We start from the raw sequence: 23,908 nt of genomic DNA on the forward strand, positions 1-23,908 counted from the left end.
CCTGCTGAATTCATTCTTAACTTTTTAAGCTATTGGTAATTTAGACAAAAATTTATATCTTCTATATGACCGAAAACTGTTTTCAGAAAAGTTTTAAACACAATATACGTAACAAGTTACTTGCTGACCTGAAGTGAAACGCAGGAGTTAAGACCCATCATTTCAATTTTATCGACCACTTTCTGCAATTGCCAGCCACAAAAGTTACTGACACCAAAATATCGTATTTTCCCTCATCTCACGAGATCATCAAATGTCCGCAATGTCTCTTCAATTGGTGTAGCGTTATCCCACCCATGCGCCTGGAAAAAAACAGAAAGTAAGATTAATACGATAATGTATGTTTTACTTCTGAATATAAGCTTTACAAAGTGTAATAATAATGTATTTCTGAAATCTGAAATTTTCATTTTGTATATTCTCAAATGAGCATCTTTATGTTTTACTTATGGCATCTTTGTTACCATTAAGTGTGTAAGAGCTTCACCGGGCCAGAATACTCTTGATTCACATTGTATTCTAACTTTTTCAACGCAAAAGTACAGTGATGGTGTAGGGGCGGTCCACCGATTTAACCTACCAAGGCTGATCGTTCCGATGTGGCTCATTTGTGCTGTTGTATTGTCGTTTATTACTTCTGTTATATATTATTGTGTATATTTAATGTATATCATTTAATCATGCAATCTGTGAACATAGCTGTCCTCTTGCTTTTATGTCCGCCTGACAAAACTTTCAACGCCCCCACCCCCTCCACACACCCCATCTAGTGTATATTTGTTGTTTATTCTTGTGAGAATTTGCGTATGAAAAGCACAGAGCCTTGGGTTACCCTTTGAACAGATGTGCTTGCAGGGTTATCAGAAGTAATGTAAGAACATTAGCAAGACCTTTCCGGTAGGTGAATTTGTGTTACTAATCAATATTACCAGATCACAAACGTTTTAAAAATAAAGTGGAAACATAGAAATTTATCAATAGATATAATGTAAACTGTTAAACATGCTTGATACGTTCAATGAATAAGTTAAAATATTTTGTTCAAATCATTGTTTATAAAAATGTACATCAAGCTAATCCAAATTAAAGTCCTAAAATAGCTCGTGTCTCGTGAAATGTTTTTCCTTCTTCTACGTGAGTCTTCAGTTTCATAGCTGATATATTTGTTGTCTGCATATGATACTGTTCGAAGTTTGCGTGTTTTGTTTTACCTGCAGAAGGTCTATGTAATTGGTCTGAAGTCGTCCCAAACTTTCTTCACAACTTTCTACAATATGTCGTCTGCTAAGACCAACTTTGTTCACGTTACTCTTATCCACCTGGAACCTAACTTTAGTTGCCAGGCCAAAACTGCTGCGATCTTGTCTGAAGCAAAGAAAAATAATGAAAAATAAGGATTAAATTGTATTTGTTAGAGGACATTGCTCCAGCCACCGCGATTCTGTAATACATCATCATTAGTCGCCCTGAAACTGAAGGACTGTTGCGATCACATTAGATTTCCCCTGACAGTATTTGAGCATAGCACATGTTGGTGTTAGTTCCGGCGTGTGGAATCCTGTTAAACAGACTTAAGAAAAACGCATGTCTTTATAATACAACAACTGTCAATGTATCACTCTAATTGTTAATTACCATGGTCTTATATGCAAACGTCTTACTTTTTTAGCCAATTACCAACCACTCCCTCTGATGCACCAAGTCCATAAACATTGGCAGTGCCCAAGAAATTGCCTCCAAGCTCAGCATATCTGTCCATTACCTTATGTGACATTTCTTCATTTAGCTGAGTTGGAACTGGCATTACCTTCAAATCAAATACAAGCAATTTCAGTGAGTTTATATCCCCGTCGAATAAGTTGTTTTGTGAATACGGGACTATTTTTAAAGATATTTGATTTCCATAAATACACAAGTTATGTACAAAAGGGCCGTTCAATTATTTGTTGGTTCCTAGATTTTTACAAAATCAAGGAGAAAATCTCTGTCCAATAGTATTCTATATTTGTATTAAGTTTCATGAAAATCCATCCATGGGTTACTTTGCTTTTTTTAGGGGGGACGATTAAAGGACATTAACTCTGTAGTCACTGAAGAGATCCCGATGAAAAGTATGCTTGCACCATCGCCCTATAGTGATTTATATTTGTGTAAAATTCATGAAGGTCCATCAATAGATTTCTTTGTTATGTGGGAATTAATGGATTGTAAAATAATTAAAGGGTAATAACTCTGGTTAATAAGGTAATTCTGATAAAACTGTGCATGCACCACAGCCTTATAATGATCTTTATTGTGTAAAAGTTTCATAAAGATAGCCTACTTAGTACAGCCCAAATCCCTTCTTTTTACAAAATCCAGTGGTGGGGGTGGGGGGGGGGGGGGGAGTAGTCTACTTTCACTTTGTCAAGGGGGATGATACTAAATGTGAGCAAAGGTCATATGCTAATTAATCATTATGTGAGGTTTGGTGATTCTAGCTGAAATACCTTTTGGTTGCGGGTTTATCCCGCTACCAAAGTTAAAGTGTATTTCTGACAATCATAGCATCTTTATTTTATTCCGAATCACATCCAAAGGATGTTCATTTGCTACACAAAATAGTCCCATTCATGAACAATGCGGATGAATTATCAATGAACAATCAGTTCTTATTCAACCTGTATTCACTCACACTGACCATTTAGATTATGTAAGATCTATTAATGAAAAGATATTTCAGCCCATGGTTATATCACAAACTGGGTCAGGCAGAGTTCATCTTAGATATGAGGCACATTAAATTTGTATTTGTTTCTCAATCATGTATACTCTTTTTTTTTTTTTTTGGTTGGGTGTAACGTCGCACCGACACATTTTTGGTCATATGGCGACTTTCCAGCTTTGAGGGTGGAGGAAGACCCCAGGTGCCCCTCCGTGCATTATTTCATCACGAGCGGACACCTGGGTAGAACCACCGACCTTCCGTAAGCCAGCTGAATTCAACGCCCCGAGTGAGGCTCGAACCCACATCGATGAGGGGCAAGTGATTTAAAGTCAGCGACCTTAACCACTCGGCCACGGAGGCTCCTCCATGTATGTTCATAGACTGGCATTTAAACAGAAAATAAATCTACCCAAAACCCGCAACCATCAGACATTTCAAGGCTTTGATTGAATTCTAAGCATTTTCATTTTTCTTTTACCAAATCAAAGGGTACTCGGTAAAGGGGGATGATAAAGTGTGTGCAAAGGCCATGTCCTAATCAATAACTATGTGAGGTTAGATGATTCAAGCTGAAATACATTTTGAATTATATGCATTTTCATTTTTTTTCTCAAAAGACAAGGGGAAATACTTTGCTTTTACAAGGGCAAGAGGGATAAGACTAAATGTCAGCAAAGGCCATGTGCTAATTCATAATTATGTGATGTTTGGTGATTCTAGCTTTATTACATTTTGAATTGTAAGCATTTTCAATTTCGCACGGACGGATGCACGAACAGGCGGACGTACGCATGGACGGATGAACTGACAACCGCCTGAAAACGCCAAAACAATATCCCTCCGCCTTCGGTGCGAGATAATGAATATATTGCCATGTAATGATGTTTCCGGTTATTCGTACAGGAAACAACGGGAAGGACCATGAAAAAAGTCTTAATACAACTAAGTTTTAAATAACGTGTTTTGTTATAACCTTCAAATATTTTTTTTTAATTTTATACAACAAAGACTGCTGTTATTTTAATTTGAAATGATGTATAAATCTTGCAATAGACGTCATTTTGTTTTGAAATATATACTTCGTTCCAGATAGTATATACTTCTGCTGCACGTGGTCTGGTTCATGGATAACATATGTTATTGTCCGTTGTCTTTATCATACAGAACATATATATTTTACCATCTTTAGTCTGTTTTGTAGTGACCGTATACCTCTACTATCCGTTGTCAATTTCGGTGACATATATTCCTCTACTATCCTTGGTCTATTTCATACTGAAAATATGTATCTACTATCGTTGGTCTGTTTCGTAGGGAACATATGCTTCTTCTATCTGTTGTCCTTTTCGTAGGAACGTATATTTCTAGCGTCCGTGGTCTATTTCGCAGAGAACGTATATTTCTAGCGTCCATGGACCATTTCGTAGGGAACGTATACTTCTACTGTCCGTGGCCTATGTTGTAGGTAACGTATGCTTCTAGCGTCCATGGTCTATTTCTTAGGGAACGTATATTTCTAGCGTTCATGGTACATTTCGTAAGGAACTTATACTTCCACTGTCCGTGATCTATGTCATAGGGAACGTATGCTTCTAGCATCCGTGGTGCATTTCATAAGGAATGTATACCTCTACTGACTGTACTCTATGTCGTAGGGAACGAATGTTTCTAGCTTCCGTGGTCTATTTCGTAGGGACCGTATATTTCTACTGTCCGTGGTCTGTGTCGTAGGGAACGTATGCTTCTAGCGCCCGTGGTCCATCTTGTGGGGAACGTAAACTACTACTGCCCATGGTCCATGTCGTAGGGAACGTGTGCTTCTAGCGTCCGTGGTCTATTTCGTAGGGACCGTATATTTCTACTGTCCGTGGTCTGTGTCGTAGGGAACGTGTGCTTCTAGCGTCCGTGGTCCATTTTGTGGGGAACGTATACTTCTACTGTCCGTGGTCCATGTCATGGAGAACGTATGCTTTTAGCGTCCGTGGTCTATTTCGTAGGGAGCGTATGCTTCTAGCGTCCATTGTCCATTTCGTAGGGAATGTATGCTTCTAGCTCCGTTGCCCTTTTCGGAAGGGACGATTTTTCATGCCCCATGGTCTATTTCAAAAGGGAAGTATCTCTACTATCCATGGTCAGTCGGGGGGAACTTTACTTCAGCCCCGGGTCATGCCAGGGAACTATGCTTTACCCCCGTGGCTATTTTTCGTGGGAGCGTTGTTTTTTAGCGTCAATTGTCCATTTTGTGGGGAATGTATGCTTCAGGCCGTTTCCTTTTCGGGGGGAAACTAATTCTCTGTCCGGGTCTTTTTTAAAAGGGGGAACGATACTTCTAGTGTCCTTGTCATTTTCGTACAGAATGTTACTTAACTATGCCCATGGCCATTCACAGGAAGTATACTTCTGCCGTGCCTCTTTTCGGCGATTTTTTTTCTACTGTGCATAGTTTTTTTCGAGGGAAATTACTTCTGGTTTTCGTTTTGTCTATTTCGTACAGAACTATCCATGACATATCCATTTCGTAGGGAACTTATACTTCTACTGTGCGTGGTCTTTTTTTACAGAACCAAACTTCTTCCGTTGGTCAGTTCACTGTGAATAAGACTTTTTCTCAATATCCCCTTACTAGTACCCCAAAACGATCATTATTTTTTTTAAAAAATCCCAAGGGGAGGAAAACCCAAACAAATTGAATCAAGGTGATAAAATTGTGGATCTTCCATAAGACATCTATTGGGTTATCAAATAAAAAAATTTAATAAATGGGGCCGGGGAGGTAAATTCAAGACTTCTAAAATTTTCAGAAACATGCATATTAAATGAAAAATAATTATTGTAAATTAACAGTAAATATAAAACCCACAACAACCCCTCTCCAAAGGTCATTGGCCCAAACACAGGTTTTTAACTTGACCCCACCTGCCAGATAATTGTACGCAACTTTCCTTCCCCCCATTCTTTTTAGGGTTAAAGGTAAGAAAAGTGTATAGAAATAAAGAATGAATTTTCTTGTTACCGAAAAATATACAATTTTTAACCTAAGCTTACCTGAAATACAGTTTTTATTTATTAAAGTAAATGAATCAAATTACAGAAACCCAACAAATTTTAATATCAAATTTAAACTAACGTTTGGGGTCAAAATTGAAAAAATGACTTGCGGGGTTCTAAAAAGTAAACGAAAAGGGTTTTTTTTTATACTGCACAGTGTATGCCTGTATTTTCAACCGCCTGTTTATTAATTCCATACAGCCGCAACTAAAGGTTTTACTAGGGCGAGCGTTACCCCTTTTTAATTTATTTTTTTTACTCCAAAGTTCAAAATAAAAAGTTTAAAAGTCGAAATTCAAAATCGAGGTATAAAAACTCGAGGGGCGTCAGGACTCCAAATTTCGATAGCCAATTGCCTAATAAATTAAAATATAGTAGATGTTAGGTCCTGGCCAAATAATACCATTTGTACCCTGGGGTACCTTTGGAGGGTTCGTCTTAAAAAAATATCACCGTTTTAAACCAAAGGGTTGGGAAGTTTTAACCTACTTTAAGCCATTGGCGGGAAAATATAGACAAAACCTAATGAATGTTATTAATGAGCCCGCCCAAAGATCCAGCGCTGGTAACCTAGACAAAAAAGGGCGATCGCGTGCTTTCAAACTTAACATTTCTCTTGCCATTTTAAAGATTTTCGCCCTATTCCGACCCTACTTCGAACGTACTTTTAATGCAAATTTAATATTTTGGATACATTTAGAGAAAAAAATGGATCCTCTAGGGGGAAAGCAAGGCCGTCTCCAAGCATATTGATCGCTCCAGGGGTGGGGGGCTGTTACAGGGGGAAAAATAAATCCCCCTTCGGGGGATTAAAAGGCCTTATCCTTGCATAAAGGGTCGCTTCACAGTTAGTAAAAGAACCGCTCCAAACGTTTGACCGTCCCCATTGGGTAAGGGACTGCGCATGGTAAATAAAGAACCCCCCTTCTGACAAAAGGGTGCATCCAAAGAAAGAAAGGGCCCGTACCCCGGCTGTAAAAGAGTATCTGGGTGGTAAGGGATCAAAGGCGGGCGGTAATAAGGGGAATGTCTCCAGCGGTACAACAGCCGCCAGTGGGAAGGGGGAGAGTCACCAACGGTAAGAATGGCTGTCTCCCAGCAGTAGGGGCAGCCCCCAGGCGTAAAAAAAAAACCGGGGGGGTAAAGATAGCCCCGGGCGTAAATCAACTTACCCGGGTGGGGGACAATTCCGGGCATTAGTGACATCACCAGCGGTGGGCAACAGCTGTCTCCGGGCAAAGGGGACAATCCTAGTTGGAAAGGGGCAGTATCCACGGTGGGGCCAAATTTCTCCGGGCGAAAAAAATTTGTTTTGGGGGGGTTTTTTTAAAAAATTTTACTCCTTTATCATATTTTTGGACAACGTTACGCTTACTCTTACGGCAATATATAAGCTGGAAAAGGTTATATACTTCTACAGGATTGATTTCTTTTTCAAGTTAACATACTTATTTTCTAATGTGTTTTTTTTTTCGTTAAAAAAAATATCCGAAATAAAAATTTTAAATTTGCTACATTTTAAAATTGTGTCGCGTGCAATAAAAAATTGCATTAATTTCTAAAACAGGGGGGTTTTGGGGGAATAATGAATCTCAATTTCAGAAAAACTCAAAAAAGGTTACATTTTTTCCTACTCGGGGTAACTGCAAAAAAAAAAATGCTCTTTTATTCAAACACACATTCTACTTCCTTTTTTTGGGTCGTCTCTAATAAAAAGTCAAATTTGGGGCCTCATTTCTCGTAACTAAAGTTACACTTTTTGGCAAACTTTTAAACCGACACCAAAACTCTGACCTAACTTTAAACTTTGGGCTAAATTTATTTTTTTTCGAGGGAACAATTTTTAAATATAAAAATTTTTAGAAAGATGGAAAATTGCACTTGTTTAGAGAATTGTGGTCAAATTTTGGGGTTTTTTCGCAGTTTTAATTTTTTTCTGTTGAAGCCCAACATTTTTCTTTTTTTAAACCTTTTAAAAAAAAGTAATTTCAACCAACCTTTTCATCAAAAACGACTTAAAATCATGGCTCTATTCACTTTAGTGTATTATAAAATTAGTCTATTGTTTATTTCAATCCCGCGACTCAAAAGTGTATAAAACATATAACCTTTTATCACATGTTTTATCCAGCCTGGAGACGTCATTGCTTACGCCGGGGTGCTGTCCCAACTGCAAGTTTGTCCTCCGGGCTAAGATTGCCCCAATCCCGGTGACTGTCTCTTACCGTTTTGGAGACCGCCCCCTACCCCCCGGGAGACAGTCATTTTCAAACCCCCCTGGTGACTGCCCGTACTTCCGATTGGCATTTTCCATTACCGCCTGGAAACAGCCCCCTTACAAAGGGCCGGCTTTACCCCCTGGATGCCGTCCCTTACTGTAAAGGCTTTCTTCTTTTCCCACCACTAGACAGCCCCCTTCCCACTAGAGGGGCCCAAAACGTTCGGGAGGGCCCTTTTGCTTTTTCCTAAAGACCCCTACTGGGGGGTTTTGGGGCCTTACCCCTGGGGAGGCCCTTATTTACCCCCTGTGACATCGCTTATGCCTGAGCCCCCATTTCGCTTAAACAATCCCTTACTTACCGCCTAGCCCCCACTTACTCCGGGGTTGGGGTATCAAACTGTCGTTATCCCAAAACTGTTCCAAGAATAAAACATTACATTGTAACTTTCCCCTGATAGGGTCGAACTAAGTAAAAAACTTAAAGATATGGTCAAATATGAAGTTTAAAATTTGAAACGCCCAGGGCCCCTTGTTGCGAGTTTCCAGCTCTCGATTTTGGGGTCGGACTCATAATACACTTTCATTAGGTATTCATTTTTTTTTGCCATAGGGGCTTAAAGGGGGTTTAAAACCTTCCAACTTAAAATACAGTTAAATGGTAAATTTTTTTGTAAGAGCGAACGCACCCCGGTCTATGACAATCCAAAGGGTACCCGGTCTTCACAACTTAATTTGGCCGGGCCTACACATCTACGTACGTAACCAGAATGTTTTCGGGCCTTTTAAAAATTGCGCCTTTTTTGGTAGATATTTTCCCGGGAAATTAAAAACCGCGAAAAACTTGACTAACAAAACGGAAAAATTTTAGCTTCAGCTTAAATAAACGAAAAATTTCTGTGTTTACCAGCCTGGTATTTAAAAACTCAATTTTTTACTACCCAAAAATTAACATGAGGCCAAATCCACATTATTTATGATTTACAATTTCTTATTAAAGCAACAGCCTTTTCAAAATCGATCCGTCGGCAAACGGGGGTAAAAACAAAAAATAATCTACAACGACTCACAGTAATTTTTTAGTCGGCACAATACGAAAATTACTGAAAAAAAAAAAAATTTTTGTGTCTATTTTGCTAAGTGTGGGTTAAACGCCCGTTTAAATGGCAAACAAATGACAGAATTTTTCTGACTGCAATAATTGGGGGTGTGAATAACCCTTGTATGGATTAAAAGGTTAGGGTGCATTTAAACTGAAGGGACAAAAAACTGAACGTTTTCGAGAATACTTTAAAAAAGCAATATGCATGATACTTTTCTTATAACTAAATAGTTCACTTGCGACTTTTACTTTTCCGGGGTTCGCGATGGATAGATTTCCCCGAAAATTTTTACCAAAAAAGTCCAAATTTTTAAAAAAAAGCGAAAAATAGTATCCGCGTAAAAGGAACGTAAAGGGTCCCATTTGATTACATGTTTTGCGACGTTGACTTACATTTTTTCCTTTGTTCAATTTTTAGCGTAAATCAAATTAAATTTTAAATTCACAAATAACAAAACTAAGTCATTGCACATAGACTTTCTTTAAATGCTTATTTTTTTGGCTAGTCGATTGCTTTTTTTCGTCTAATGAAATCATTCAGTCTTTTTACAAATGTTTTTGGAAAACAAATGCATTTGCCTTTTTTAAAAATAAATTTGAAAGTGAGATTTTATCCAATTTTTTTAAGCAACAAATTTTTGTGCGAAAAAACCAGGGGCCACCCGGTAGAGCTTTAATTTTCCCCCTTTTTCCACTCAAATTAAGAATTTTTTAAGCCTTTCACACCGGGTTTTTTAAATTTTTTTTTTAAATTTTAAATTATCAGGTCACAGTTTTTCAGGATGGCTACTGGAAAAAAGAAATCAGGGTCTAAGTGTAATTTTCCTGCTTCCCCTTTTTACGAAATTTTTGGCCCACAATTTTTATAAATACCGTGACCCAAAGGTACCAAAAATGCCGAAAATACAAGTTCTTTTTAAGCTCACTTTAACAGGTTGATTTTTATCTATTTTTGTGAGAAAACAATTTTAGGGGCGGGGATTTATCATGACCCCGGGATAGAATGCGTGCCTCACTCAAGAAAGCTTGATAGTACAAAATTTTGATGCAATATCCCCTTTTCAAAGAATTCCCCTTAAGTAAACATTATCAAGTATAAGGGCAATATTTTTGTGCAAGCGCATTTTCCCAAAAGCATTAAAATCATTTCCAGTACGTATTTTGAAAAACTCCTGCACTGCTTTTTTGCCGGGTTCCAGGGTAGAAAGACAAAAAACACATATAAAATATATTATATAAATCAAGGGGGATAAACTTCATCAAGAAACTACATGATTGCTTTTTTTACCACAATTAACAGTCCACTATGTTTAATTTAAACAGTCAAAACCATCGGACGGACGGGAAAATTGGAAAAAACCCTAAAATTTTTACTAATTATATATGTATAAAGGGCGAAAAAACATTTTCTTTTAAAAATAATCTGACTGAAACTTTTAAGGGGGGCATTCCCGTAGCAATAAAATACTACCATATTTTATTTTAAGAAATCAAAAAAATGTCCAATAAAGGGTCCCCTGGACTGAAAAAACGGGAAAAACAACGCGCAATTTATCCTTTCCCCCGTGGGGGGGTTAAAAGTAAATGTAAGTTAAAGGTAGAGGCTCTAAAAATTTAACGGGGACTTGTTTTTTACAAAAATCGATTAAAATGTACAAATGTTAAGGGTTTTTTTTGCAACAAGCTTAAATCGAATGTAGAAAAAATCCTTAACGCGAGTATTTTTTGGGCGAGAAAGAAATTTCTTATCTATGGCGCGAAAAGTTTTTCCCCGTGTTTTTCATAAAACTTCTCGACAATAAATTGAAAAATAAAAAAAATTTTTATCATTTTACAAGATTTTGCAAGTTTCTTGAACAGTTCGAGTAAAAGCGAGAATTTCAATGCAACAAAACATATTTTTTTGGGCTCGCCTTAATTTTCTGCACATGTGGGGAAAATTTTTTCACAAATAAAGAACTCTACGCTTCCGTAATCCCCCGAAAATTTTTGGTTTCAGTTACTATTTACCAAAAGTTACTCAAAATTTTATTTTGGCCCCAAATTTTGAGTACATATTCAAAATTTTGAATTTCGACTTAGAAATCGACATTTCGAGTTAGATCTGGGAAATTTTTATTAAAAAAAATAAATACAACTGGGCCCAACCTCCCGTGTAAAATTAATATCAAGGCGGGGAAAATACAGGAAATACAAAAACCTATACTTTTCTTTTAAAAAACCGCAAGCCATTTATCAATTTTTACCGCAATCGGGACTACGTTTAAATTTTAAAATTTGTTGTTGCTGTAATTTGGTACATTGACTTTTAAATAAATAATAACTGTTTTCAATTGTAATAAGATGTGAGTTAACAATTTATTTTTATTCGTAGCAAGAAGAAATACATCATTCTTTATTTACACATTTTTCTACACTTTCGCCAGTACAAACAAGGCGGGAAGCGAAAGTTGCGCACAATTTTTCTCGGCAGGACGGGGGGCCAAGTCCAACCTTTTTGGGTCATGAGTTTGGGGGGGGGAAGTTGTGGTTTTATGTTTTTTTCTGTCAGATTGACAAAAATAATGTTTTCATTTTTCTGTTCCTGAAAAATGTTGGGGCGAAAAAAAATTACCAAAAGGATTAAATTTTTGAATAATTTTTTTTTACAGTACCGGGGGGAAACGCGCAATCCCAAATTCCCCAGGAATACCTAAAAATGGTTGCCGACTTCCCGGGCGGGGGGTTGCGCACAATATATACAAATCGAGGAGTTGGTTTTTGTTTTTTTTTAAAATGCACTTTTCAGTGCTTCGAAAAAAAAAACAAAATGCTTTTTCGCAAAAATGAATAAAGATCAATGGTTTAAAAACCAATTATTAATTTAAGAAACAGCCTGTTATCACGAAAACATCGGCTCGAGTTCAAAAAAGCAGGAAAGAAAAATCAAAAATTTTCTAAACCTTTTCCTTTTTTCGGAAAGGGAGCTTCTAATGATCAAAAACGTAAAACAGTCATGAATATTCTACACTTGAAGAAATGTTGCTTTTTTTGGGGGAAAAATTGGGAAAAATAATCGGGGAAAGGGGGTTGCGCCCCCGGGGGTGGAGTTGGCGTAACATTATTACTTATGAGTATACGATAACTCCATTCCCCCGGGGCCAACCCCTTCCCCAGATTTTTATGTCAATTGTCCCCCTTAGCAGATTTGAAGCCAATAATTTTGTTTTGTTCTTATAATATTGGTTTTCTAAAAACCTATGTCCTCTTTTGGCATATAGGTCAAAAATTCCATTTCTTTATTTCATCTTTTTTTTGCTTTTGGTCGCCTATTTTGGTGATGATAACCCAAACATAAATTACAAACCCCAAAATTTTACACTTTAAAATTATTACATATTTGTGCGAATCATTTTACTTTTTTTTTGAGAAAATTTATTCTGTTTATACAAGCAAAATTATAAATTTACTCCTCAATTTTGTCTTTTTTTCGCGCAACACCAGCACCGGACGTTGCACAACCCATTTTAAGCGTATTCCCGGCGGGAATTGGATTGCGCGTTTACCACCCGTGATGTATTTAATACACACTCAGATTTCTCAAGTTTTGTGACAGCAGCGTTAAAGACCCACCGCAACCTAGTGACCTGCATTTTTCTCCCGCACAAATTTCGTGAAAATCATTCCTGTAATACTGGTATAATACAGCTATATTGCATAATGACAGGTGGACAATTTATGCCCTCCCTGAATTAATGTGTTTTCACAAATTCATCTACAAACTTATTCAGTCAATCCCTTTTTAGTAAAGGTTTGAAAACATAGATAAATAACGATCTTACCCTGTAGAAACAAAGTTTGATCTAATCTCGGCTTAATATATCAAATACTGTGCATAATGCTACATTCATTCAATATAATGTTTAGACATTAAACATATTGTCCTCGCTGTTTTGGCCTAATATATGTCGCTGTCAATTTCTTAGTAGATACTTGTATTTCTCATTTTTATCATGCAAATCATGTATAATTACCATCATGGAAATACAAAAGAATACAGTCATTCTGTAGTGCTACTATTATAATAACCGTATTACATTATCTGGAACAAAGTATATATTTCGAAACAAGTTTCATACATCTTTTGAACAATGCAGTTTTAAATTAAAATAACAACAGTCTGTGAGGTATAAAATTCCAAAAGAAAACATATTTGAGAGGTATAACAAAAACTTAATTGTAATAAGGTTTGTTCACGATCCTCCCGCTGTTTCCTGTATAAATAACCAGAACGATCATTAAATGGCAACATATTTATATTTGATTTGAAGGTAATGCCAGTTGCAACTCAGCTTAATGAAGAAATGTCACATAAGGTAATGGACAGATATGCTGAGCTAGGAGGCAATTTCTTGGACACTGCCAACGTTTATGGACTTGGTGCATCAGAGAGAGTGGTCGGCAGCTGGCTTAAAAAGTAAGACCTTTAAATATAAGACAATGATTGATTAACTGTTAGAATGACTCATTGGTAGCTGTTGTATGAGCAAGGAAGGCTTTTTTCTTAAGTCTGTTTAACAGGATGCCACACGCCGGAAGCAACACCAACATGTTCTCTGTTCAGATTCTGTCAGGGGAAAATCTAATGTGATCGCTTCAGTCGTTCAGTTCAGGGCGGCTGCTGATGAAGTTATTGTATAACAAGTCCAGGCCCGCCTATGTTTGCACAATAGAGCACAAGACTTCTGGTCAAAAGTTGGGGAGTTCGATCTCCGGCGAGACAATGATTTCCGCGACGACAGTTATTTGTCTACCAACTCTGATTAAGGTTTGGAAGTTGTCGTTTATTTGCAGAGAAGAAGTAAATGCTGGCACAGAATAAATGAACCGCGCCATGAGAAAACCAACATAGTGGGTTTGCGACCAGCATGAATCCAGACCAGCCTGCGCATCCGCGCAGTCTGGTCAGGATCCATACTGTTCGCTTTTAAAGCCTACTGCAATTAGAGAAACCGTTAGCGAACAGCATGGATCCTGACCAGACTGCGCGGATGCGCAGGCTGGTCTCGATCCATGCTGGTCGCAAACCCACTATGTTGGTTTTCCCATGGCACGGCTCAAATGAACTTTGTTTCGGTTCCTTCAACGTAATATCGTTGAACGAATGGTGTCCAATCAATAAATAATGCAATACCAAATAAATAGTGCAACCAACATTTTTAGACTGTACGAGAGGCGGTCGGCAAATATCCGGATTTTTCATGCTCCTGTCTTTCAACGTGCAACTAGGATAGGGTTATTATAATAGTAGCTCGATCTGGGATGTTTTATTCGGCTCGAGTGGATTTTGCCAGATCAGATCTCACGAGGCGCGCAAGCGCCGAGTGTGATCCGTCCTTGCAAAATCTACTCGAGCCGGATACAAAATCCCAGATCTAGCTACTGTTGTAATGACCTTTTATTATATAGATCCACCTTTTTAGCTCACCTGAGCAAGAGGTGCTCAAGGTGAGCTTTTGTGATCGCCCTGTGTCCGTTGTCCGTCCGTCGTCAACAATTGACTGTTTACACTCAAGAGGTCACAATTTTAGCCCAATCTTAATGAAACTTGGTCAGAATGTTACCCTTAATAAAATCTTGGACGAGTTCGATATTGGGTCATCTGGGGTCCAAAACTAGGTCACCAGGTCAAATCAAAGGAAAAGCTTGTTAACATCTAGAGGCCACATTTATGACTGTATCTTCATGAAGCCTGGTCAGAATGTTAATCTTGATAGTCTTTAGGTCAAGTTCGAATCTGGGTCATGTGGAGTCAAAAACTAGGTCACCAGGTCAAATCAAAGGAAAAGCTTGTTAACACTCTAGAGGCCACATTCATGACCATATCTTAATGAAGCTTGGTCAGAATGTTAATCTTAATGATCTTTAGATTAAATTTAAATCTGAGCCAGGTGGGGTCAAAAACTAGGTCACCAGGTCAAATCAAATGTAAGCTTGTTAACACTCTAGAGGCCACATATATGATATGGTCGCTATGAAACTTGGTCAGAATGTTAATCTTGATGATTTTAAGGTCAAGTTCAAATCTAGGTGAAGTGGAGTCAGAAACTAGTTCACCAGGTCAAATCAAAGGTAAAGCTTGTTAACACCCTAGAGGCCACATTTATGATTGTATCTTCATGAAACTTGGTCAGAATGTTAACCTTGATAAGCTTTAGGTCAGTTTCAAATCTGAGTCAATTGGGGTCAAAAACTAGATCACCAGGTGTAATCGAAGGAAAAGGTAGTTAACACTCTATAAGCCACATTTATGACTGTATCTTCATGAAACTTGGTCAGAATGTTAATCTTGATGAGCTTTAGGTCAGTTTCAAATCTGGGTCAATTGTTAATTGGGGTCAAAAAGTAGATCACCAGGTCAAATCGAGGGAAAAGGTAGTTAACACTCTATAAGCCACATTTAAGACCGTATCTTAATGAATCTTGGTCAGAATGTTAATCTTGATGATCTTTAGGTCAAGTTTAAATCTGAGTCAGGTGGGGTCAAAAACTAGCTCACCAGGTTAAATCAAAGGAAAAGCGTGTTAACACTCTAGAGGCCACATTTATGACTGTATCTTCATGAAACTTGGTCAGAATGTTAATCTTGATGATCTTTAGGTCAGGTTCAAATCTGGGTCAGGTTGGGTCAAAAACAAGGTCACCAGGTCAAATCAAAGGAAAAGCTAGTTAACACTTTAGCGGCCACATTTACGACCATATCTTTATAAAACTTGGTCAGGATGTTAATCTTGAAGCCCTTTAGGTCAAGATTCAATCTGGATCAGGTTGGGTTAAAAACTAGGTCACCAGGTCAAATCAAAGGTAAAGCTTGTTAACACTCTAGAGAATTGATCAGAATGTTTGTCTTGATGACCTCTAGGTCAGGTTTGAATCTGGGTCATGCAGGGTCAAAAACTAGGTCACCAGGTCAAATCAAAGGTAAAGCTTGTTAACAAACTAGAGGTCAAATTTACGACTGTATCTTAATGAAACTTAGTCAGCATGTTAATCTTGATGATCTTTAGGCCAAGTTGGAATCTTGGTCATGTGGGGTCAAAAACTAGGTCACCAGCTCACCAGGTCACCAGGTCAAATCAAAGGAAAAGCTAGTTAACACTCTAGAGACCACATTTATGACCATATCTTTATGAAACTTGGTCAGAATGTTCTAATAATCTTAAGATGATGTTAATCTTGATGATCTTTAGGTCAATAGGTCAGGTGAGCGATACAGGGCCTTCATGACCCTCTTGTTGTTTGTTCTTTTGCTTTTGAAAGAAATCTTCATTGTTTGTCGATGTTAAAATAGAAACGAGTGAAGTTTTTGTGTGCGCTATTTATAGAACTTTGTCAGGTTATGCATATTAAATGAAAATAGTCCGGTAACACACAATACAAAAGATACAGTACGGACTTTTTCTCTGCCTGTTCATATTTACTTGATAATAAAAGGGTCATTACAACAGTAGCCTTGCGCACCTCGTGAGATCCGATCTGGCAAAATCCATTCGAGCCGAATACAGCTTCCCAGATCGAGCTATTAATATAATAACCCTATTATATCATACATGAGCAAAAACTACATTTTATCGCCTATAAATCGGTTATATTAATTTTAATAAGAAGTGTGTATACACGAGGTGTATACTCAAGTTTTGAGCATTTAAACGAGGTAGGTGTTAGGGCTACCTTAGACTCTAAGCTTGAGGAACAGCGATCTTTAATAAAATTCCTGATTTTAGAGGGTGTAAAACCTTGCCACTTTTTTGAAAGGTTGCAGAAAAGATTTCCTAAAGCCTGCATATCAACATTTTATAGCTGGGTTTGGAGGGCAGTACAAGCGTGAGGGACAAGCCTAGGCCAGGGAGGCCCGCTGAGGCAGTGACCCCTACAATGGTGGCAAATATTGAGGTTTTTGTCAACAAAGATCGCAGAGTGACACTGCAGTAGGTAGGCAATCACTTTAGGATCAGTAAAGCGTCGGCACATCATATTTTACACGCAAAATTAGCTATGAGCAAGGTAAGTGCTAGTTGGGTGCCGTAACAGCTGACAGAAGACGAAAAGTCATCCAGGGTGACCATAGCGAAAGAGCATCTGGGGCGTTTTAACCAAGATGAAAATAAGTTTTTGAACTGTACTGTCACAGGGGATGAAATGTGGGTTCGTTCTGAACCTGAAACAAAAGTTCAGTCAAAGCTGTGAAAACGAACTGGCTCCCTACCTCCCGAGAGGTTTAAGCTGTCTCCCTCTGCTGGCAAGGTTATGCTGGTTGCTCTTTGGGATTCATGTGGGATAATACTAGCTCATTTCATGCTATCAGATCAAACTGTGACTGCTAGATACTATTCAGAAGTAATTGTAAAAAACTTAAAGAAACACTGAAAAAAATTGAGCTCCAGTCAAGCCCAGAAAAATGTCCTTCTTTTGCATGGCAATGCTCCATCTGTATCTGCCTCATCTACAGTAGAACTTATCAACTCCTTTAAGTGGCAATTGTTGTTCCACCCTCCATACGGCCGAGACTTGCCTCCGTGACTTTTATTTTTTAAAGAACTAAAAAAGGTTTCGCCGGAAACAAATATAGACCAGGGGGCTTTGATTTTAGCTGAAAATGGGGTACCTCACAGTGGGTCTATTTATTGTTTGGAGCGAAACAAAAGCCTCATTTTTAAAAAATATTGAACTTTTTTTGGAAAACAGAAAAAAAGTCCGATTTTTTCCGACCGCCCTCGTATGTCAAATTTTAAACACATCACCAGAGAAGATTCGTGATCCCAAATTTTTAACGTATATGAAAAATTTACTAGCACCGGAATTGTACACCACTAAAGGGAAATAAAGCTTTTTAACTCTGGAGGATATTTTCCCTTTTTGTTTGTAATTGTCAGGGATTATAGTTTAAACATGGGGGACCCCCGGGCTAAAGGGTTGGGTGGGCTAGCTTCAAGGCATTGCCTGACACTTTTTCATTCGAAACAGTTTTTATTGTAAAATTCTCCTATGGAAAAACGCCTTCACTTTTTTACGGAAAGTCAGTGGAAAAAACTTGGTCCACATTGGAAAAAAAAAATGCACAAAGGGGATTTTGGCGCCTTCCTCCCCCATTGAAAGCTGATAACTCGTTTATATGTTTACATTTGGGGTTTAAACCCCCCACACCCCTATGTTTTACCTTTAGCCTGTGGGGGGCAAGTGATTCTGTTTTGCACCATTGCAGACCAAACGCCCCCCAACCCGTGCATCTGACTTTTTTTGCACTATTCGTTTTCATTTAGAAAATTTCAGTAACCCCCTTTTCCCAAAAAATAAAGGTATTGCCCAAATGAAAGGGCCCATCCTTTAATAAATTTGGCAGCTAAGGTTTTTTTTTAAAAAAAGTTTTAGGAAAAAAGCGGGTGAAAGACCCTTTTGGGGAAAAGACCGTCCCCAAAAAAAAAAACACCTCGGTTTGAGAGCTATTCATAAAGAAATAGATGTGCCACACCCTTTTACCCCCCAGCTGGCAATCTTTTAAAAAAAAAAAATTGAATGTTCTCCCGTGACCCCAAAGAACCAGAAATTAAAAGTAGGGGGGAACTTTTTTGGGGCGCCATACACCATATTTAAAGGGGCTGATACCCTGACCACAGCCCCTAGCTGGCCTAAAGAAATCGGTCAAAAGGGCCATGATATTGATCCCATCTCGTTCATTTTTTGGACTCGGGGTCAAAGTTCTTTTCCAAAAAATCTGCTACACTGCGGGAATCAAAACAAGTCCAATAGGGGGAACAATTTTTAAACACAACAATTTAATCCTTGATTTTTTTTTTATTTGTTTCAGAAAATCGCAGCGTTTGTTCTAGCAAACAAATTGGGTTCCCGTGGAAGGAAAAATGTAAAAAAGGGGGTTTGCAGCGACATATTGTAAAAAATTTGGAAGAAAGTTGGGGAGATTTTCAAACCAATTAAAGCCCTTTTGCAGGAAAAAAAAAAGGAGATTTTGGCTTGCAACTTTTTTATGGAAGACTTTTATTTAAGTTTTTATGTGGTTTTTTTTGCAACATAAAAAAGCATTATTTTTGTATGACTCCCCTGCATTTAACGAAATTCTTTTCGCTTTTTAATTATAAATTATGTGTTTTTGTGATATTTTAACAGGGGGTAAATTTTAAAAAAATGAAAAAAAAAAGATAGATAGCCTTTTTCAAGAATTTAAAACTTTTTTAAAAAAGATTTTTTAAACATGGGGGAAATTTCAGAATTTATTGGAATAAAAAATATTGCCAAAAACAGGGGATATTTTGTAAAAACCCCAGAGAAAAAACGACGTCCCCCAGAACTTTTGGGATGGGAACCAATTTAAAAAACGATGTGCAACAATTTACAAAGGGAATGGGGAAAAAGAAAAAAATATAACAAACGAAAAAAAATAATAATAAAAGAACGGAGGGGAATACCGCCTCGGAAAACGACAGATGCTTTTTAAAAAATTGTTGTTTGGCTAAACCGGCCCTCTGCTCCTGTTTGTTAAAAAAATTTGGGGCTTTGGGAAAAAAAAGTATTCGCCAAGGAAGCCCTTACTCACTTTATGGTAAAAAACACAAAGAGCTCGTTGAAAAAAAACCTTTGAACTAAAAACATACATCGTTTTTTTAATCTTTTTTTTCCACCATGCGGGGGAGAAAACGCTTACCCCAAATTGAAAGACATTGCGGACAGGTTTGATCCTGGAGGGGGAAAAACGATATTGGTGAGCAATGTTGTGGCGGGAAACTGCAAAAAACGTCGACAAAATTGAGATGAGGGGGCGGAATTCATGCGTTCACTTTCAGGTTAGAGAAAACCGTTTTTTAAATTCTGAAAATGTTTCGGTGTATAGAAACAAATTCTTTGCTAAAATTGCCAGATTAAAGCGCAAAAAATTTCAGTGCGAAACAGGAGACTTCTGCACAGCTCGCGTTGCTGCGACTGGCGCTGCTCTGCTGCTGCTCCCCCTCCCCCCTCCCTCCCCCTACCCCTTTTCCTCCCCCCTCCTATGCCGCAGCTACTCTTTATTTGTAAAAAAAAAGTTTTTTTTTGCGCTACGCCAACAGCTGCTACGGGGGTTTTGTTAAAACAAAATTTCATTTTTCTTTCAAGAAAAACCAATGCGCACTTTCGGGGCGGACCCACGAAATTAATTTTTTTTTCTTTACTTCACAACATACAAATTTGGGCACGCAACTGGTTTTTGAAAAAAAATTTCAGGGGTATTGAAATAAGGCAGGGTGTTTCCAGGGTCCCAAAAAAGGGTTTGTAAACATCATATAATTTTCACTTGAAACGGCATTTTCAAAATATTCCCAAACCCCAAAGTTTCAAAAAACTGTAGACTACGCGTAAAATACCAATAAAAATTTATAAAAAAATACCAATTTCAGGGGGGCCTATGGAACCCTTTCCGGCTTGAACCATTTAAAAATGACTTCCGCCGAACCAAAAGGGGAAAGGGTAAAAATTTTTTTAACTAGTTTTTTAAAATTTTCCATGGTGTATTGCTGCCGGTGCCCTGTTTGCCCGCAAGATTTTTGTTTTTTTTTTGGAAAGTATATTTTTCCGGGAAAACGGGGACTTGTTTTTTTAAGGAACACACCATAGCGTTTAAATTTAGGTATTTTTTCCCTTCAATTGTGAAATTTAGAGTAAATGAAATGAAAGTAAAAACGCCTAGATTATATCGGGAAAAAATTGTTCCGAAAATAATTAAGTTTCAAACCCCTAGGAACGGGAACACGTCCATAATGAATTGTTTTCAAACGCCTGGGGTTATCAGAACATTTTCCCCAAAAATTTAATCGGGGAACACTTTTTCCAGTAAGTGAAGTAAGTTAACGCCAGTTATACGGAACACTGCCATTTAAGTGAAAAAAGTTAAAAACCCTAGAATACAGGAACCTGTTCAGTAAGTGAATGAAAATTTAAACGTTAGGTTAAATTCAGGAACATGTCCAGAAAGTACTGATAAGTTAAAAAAAACCCCATTTTTAATCGGGAAAAACCTTTTCCAGAAAGTTTGATAATTTAAAACGCCAGGTTATCGGAAACTTTAAAACTGCATATCATTAATTTTAAAACAATTTTAATCGGGGGTTTTTTTCAAATGAATACAAAACCGAATGATTTTTTTGGAGTAGTGAACTTCGTTATTTTTTAAAGTTTTGCAGATTAATTATAAATAATTTTTTTTGAGAACTTTTTAGAGGGGGGTAAAGGAAAAGCTTTTTGGTAGTTGTCGAGTCAACTTTGAGCCCTTTTGTAAATGGGCATTTTATGTTTTCCTTGATATTTGGGGGGTACAGATGATTTTAAAAAATGCTTGATTGAATATATATTATTGATTTGTTATGAGTTTTGCTGTTTTCCCTTTTTCCATGTTGAGTACTGAGGGGTGACTGGCCCTTTGAAGGGATTTTGCTGTTCTTTTGTTCCGCTCGAAAAAAGAAGTATTATTTTTTAAAATTAGTAATCTTCTTGAACAAATTGTTTTTGCAGGAAGGAATGCAGTTCCTGTATTATGAAAATCCGTAGTGTTTTGTTTTTGTTTCGTTTTGGGTTTTACCCCAAAACCCCCTGTAAATTTCTATAAGAAATTGTCCATTTTTTAAATTTTGGGAAAGTACATTGATTTTTAAAAAGGGGGCTTACCAAAAAGACTGACGGAAGGGGGGAACAGTCAGATTTGATCAGACTAACGGATGGGGCAGCTGATCTGATTAAACTGGTCGCAAAGACAGAATCGTCAGTCCGCATGTGGGGTTTAGCTCTTTTTTCATATTTCGTGAAAGACAGCGCATTAACATTTAAAGCAGTTTTTTTTATATTTTTGATGAATAAAGACATGAAAACATTCCTTTTTTTAACATATGCTTTTCAACTAGGGGAAAATACTGTTTGTATAAAATTCCCCGAAAACGTTTATTCAAAAAACAGGGGGGTTCTAACTGGAATTTGAGGAAAAAGCCCCCAGAGCAAAGGGAAAAGCAGGAAAATTTTATAGCCCAAGAGAAAAAGGCCAGCAACAACCTGTTGGAGCAAAATAACGTGTAAGGTACGGAACTAATGGTTAATAAGGGACATAGCGAAAAAATCAGGTAATTAAGAGTTTGTCCCTTTTTTTGAAATGAAAGAAATTGTGGTAAATTTTGTGTTTTTGTAAAGAGAGTGTCCTTATCGTTGTTGATGTTTTAGAGCGTTAAAAATTCTGTAGATACAATTTCGGGGAAAGGGGAGGGGGCTTTTTGATTTGAAATAAGTCGTAGCCCCCCCCTTTTTTTTTTCTATGTGGAAAAATAGCTATACTAATGTGGTCTTATTAAAACAAAAAAAAAGAATTCTCAATATGTGTCTCTTTTACAACATTTGTATAAAGTAACACTGAATCTAAATCCTGGATTCAAACCACCCAACCGTAATTTTTCACGGTTTTCATATATTTCCAAACTTTTTAAAAAAAAAAATTAAAAATCACATCTATTTTTTTTATTTTCGCAGTTATCCCCCACAATACCAAAATGTTGAAACAAATTTTAAAAATCAAACAATAAAATAATTGTTCAAAAATTTCTGCTAAATGTGTGTGATTGCAGAAGTGGGGGGGGGGGACAGGGGGTTTTGACTGAAAAGGAGACTGTCGTAAAAAAAAACCCTTTTTGGAAGTTTATATCTACATTTTAAAAAAAAATTTCTCATAAAAATTTGGGTTTTTAGAAAAGGGACCGGATAAATTTAAAAACTGGGAAATGTTTACCAAAATTTCCCTTCAATGAAAATGTTGTATAGGGGGATTTCAGATTATTGTTATTTCGGGTAAATTTTCCTCAAGTATCCCTCCGTGGCTTTACAAAGGGATTTTGTCTTTCCTTAAATCGGTGCTACATTTGGGAAAAAAATTTAAAGAAATATGGGACAAGTGCTGGAGGGGCTCTTTGGGGGGAGGAGTAAGTTTTTTCGTGAAAATATGGAAACCAAGTGCACTAAAGGTTTTTATTGTCATTCGGCGGAGTTTGTAATTCGCAGGGGGTTATTTTTTAAATCGGCGTGGTGTTTTCTTTCGGATGCAAACTTGTTTTCTGCGTTGAACTTGCAATTTGGTTTTTTTTTTATTCTAAGTTTTACTTAAATGATTGGAAATTTCTTTTTGAGGTTTCGATGTCTTTTCGGAGTAGGGTTTCCCTTTTTTTTTTAATATTTGAGGTCCTTTTGGTAACCCAGTGAGGGGTTTTTAAAATTACATGATATACTTTTTTTTTGGTTAAAAAAACAGTTAAATGTATCCCGGGTGATATTTTTGTAGAAAAAAAAAAAAAATAAAGGGCGGGATAGAGTGACGTAAAAAAAAAAAAAACCCCTTGAATCAAGTTGAGAAAGAATATTTTTTCACTTTTCATTCCAGTGGTACTTCTGGCAAATCTGGATAAGAAAAAAGAAAAAAATCAGAAAAAGCAAAGCGTGATGTTCCACGGTTTCCCAAAAAAAACCTTTCAGGGGCACCATGCAAACTGCAAAAAATTTCAAGGCCCACACCTTGAATTCCAAGTTTTTTTTAAAAACTTTTTCTAAAATGGCTTAAAGCCGGGCGGAAGTTTTTTTTATTTTTTTACTGTCTGAGATTTTGTGGAAAAGTGCAATGATGGTAAGTTTAAAACAAAAAAAAAAAAAAATGTGAGTAGGGTAACCATAGTACATGATGACAAGAACACGTCGATATGGGGAGCAGGGGACACATAGCTTTCGGGGGACGAGTGAGTTGGTACACTGTACGGGGACATGAACTAATGAATGACAGGTTGGT

At 37.3% G+C, this 23,908-nt stretch overlaps 1 pseudogene; it reads right to left on the minus strand.

Moving 5' to 3' along the window:
* The window catches only part of LOC123533845 (1-deoxyxylulose-5-phosphate synthase YajO-like), a 41,867-nt pseudogene that overhangs the window by 4,802 nt on the left and 13,157 nt on the right, over positions 1-23,908 (minus strand).

The sequence above is a fragment of the Mercenaria mercenaria genome, chromosome 12, assembly GCF_021730395.1.
Source record: "Mercenaria mercenaria strain notata chromosome 12, MADL_Memer_1, whole genome shotgun sequence".
NCBI lineage: Eukaryota > Metazoa > Mollusca > Bivalvia > Venerida > Veneridae > Mercenaria > Mercenaria mercenaria.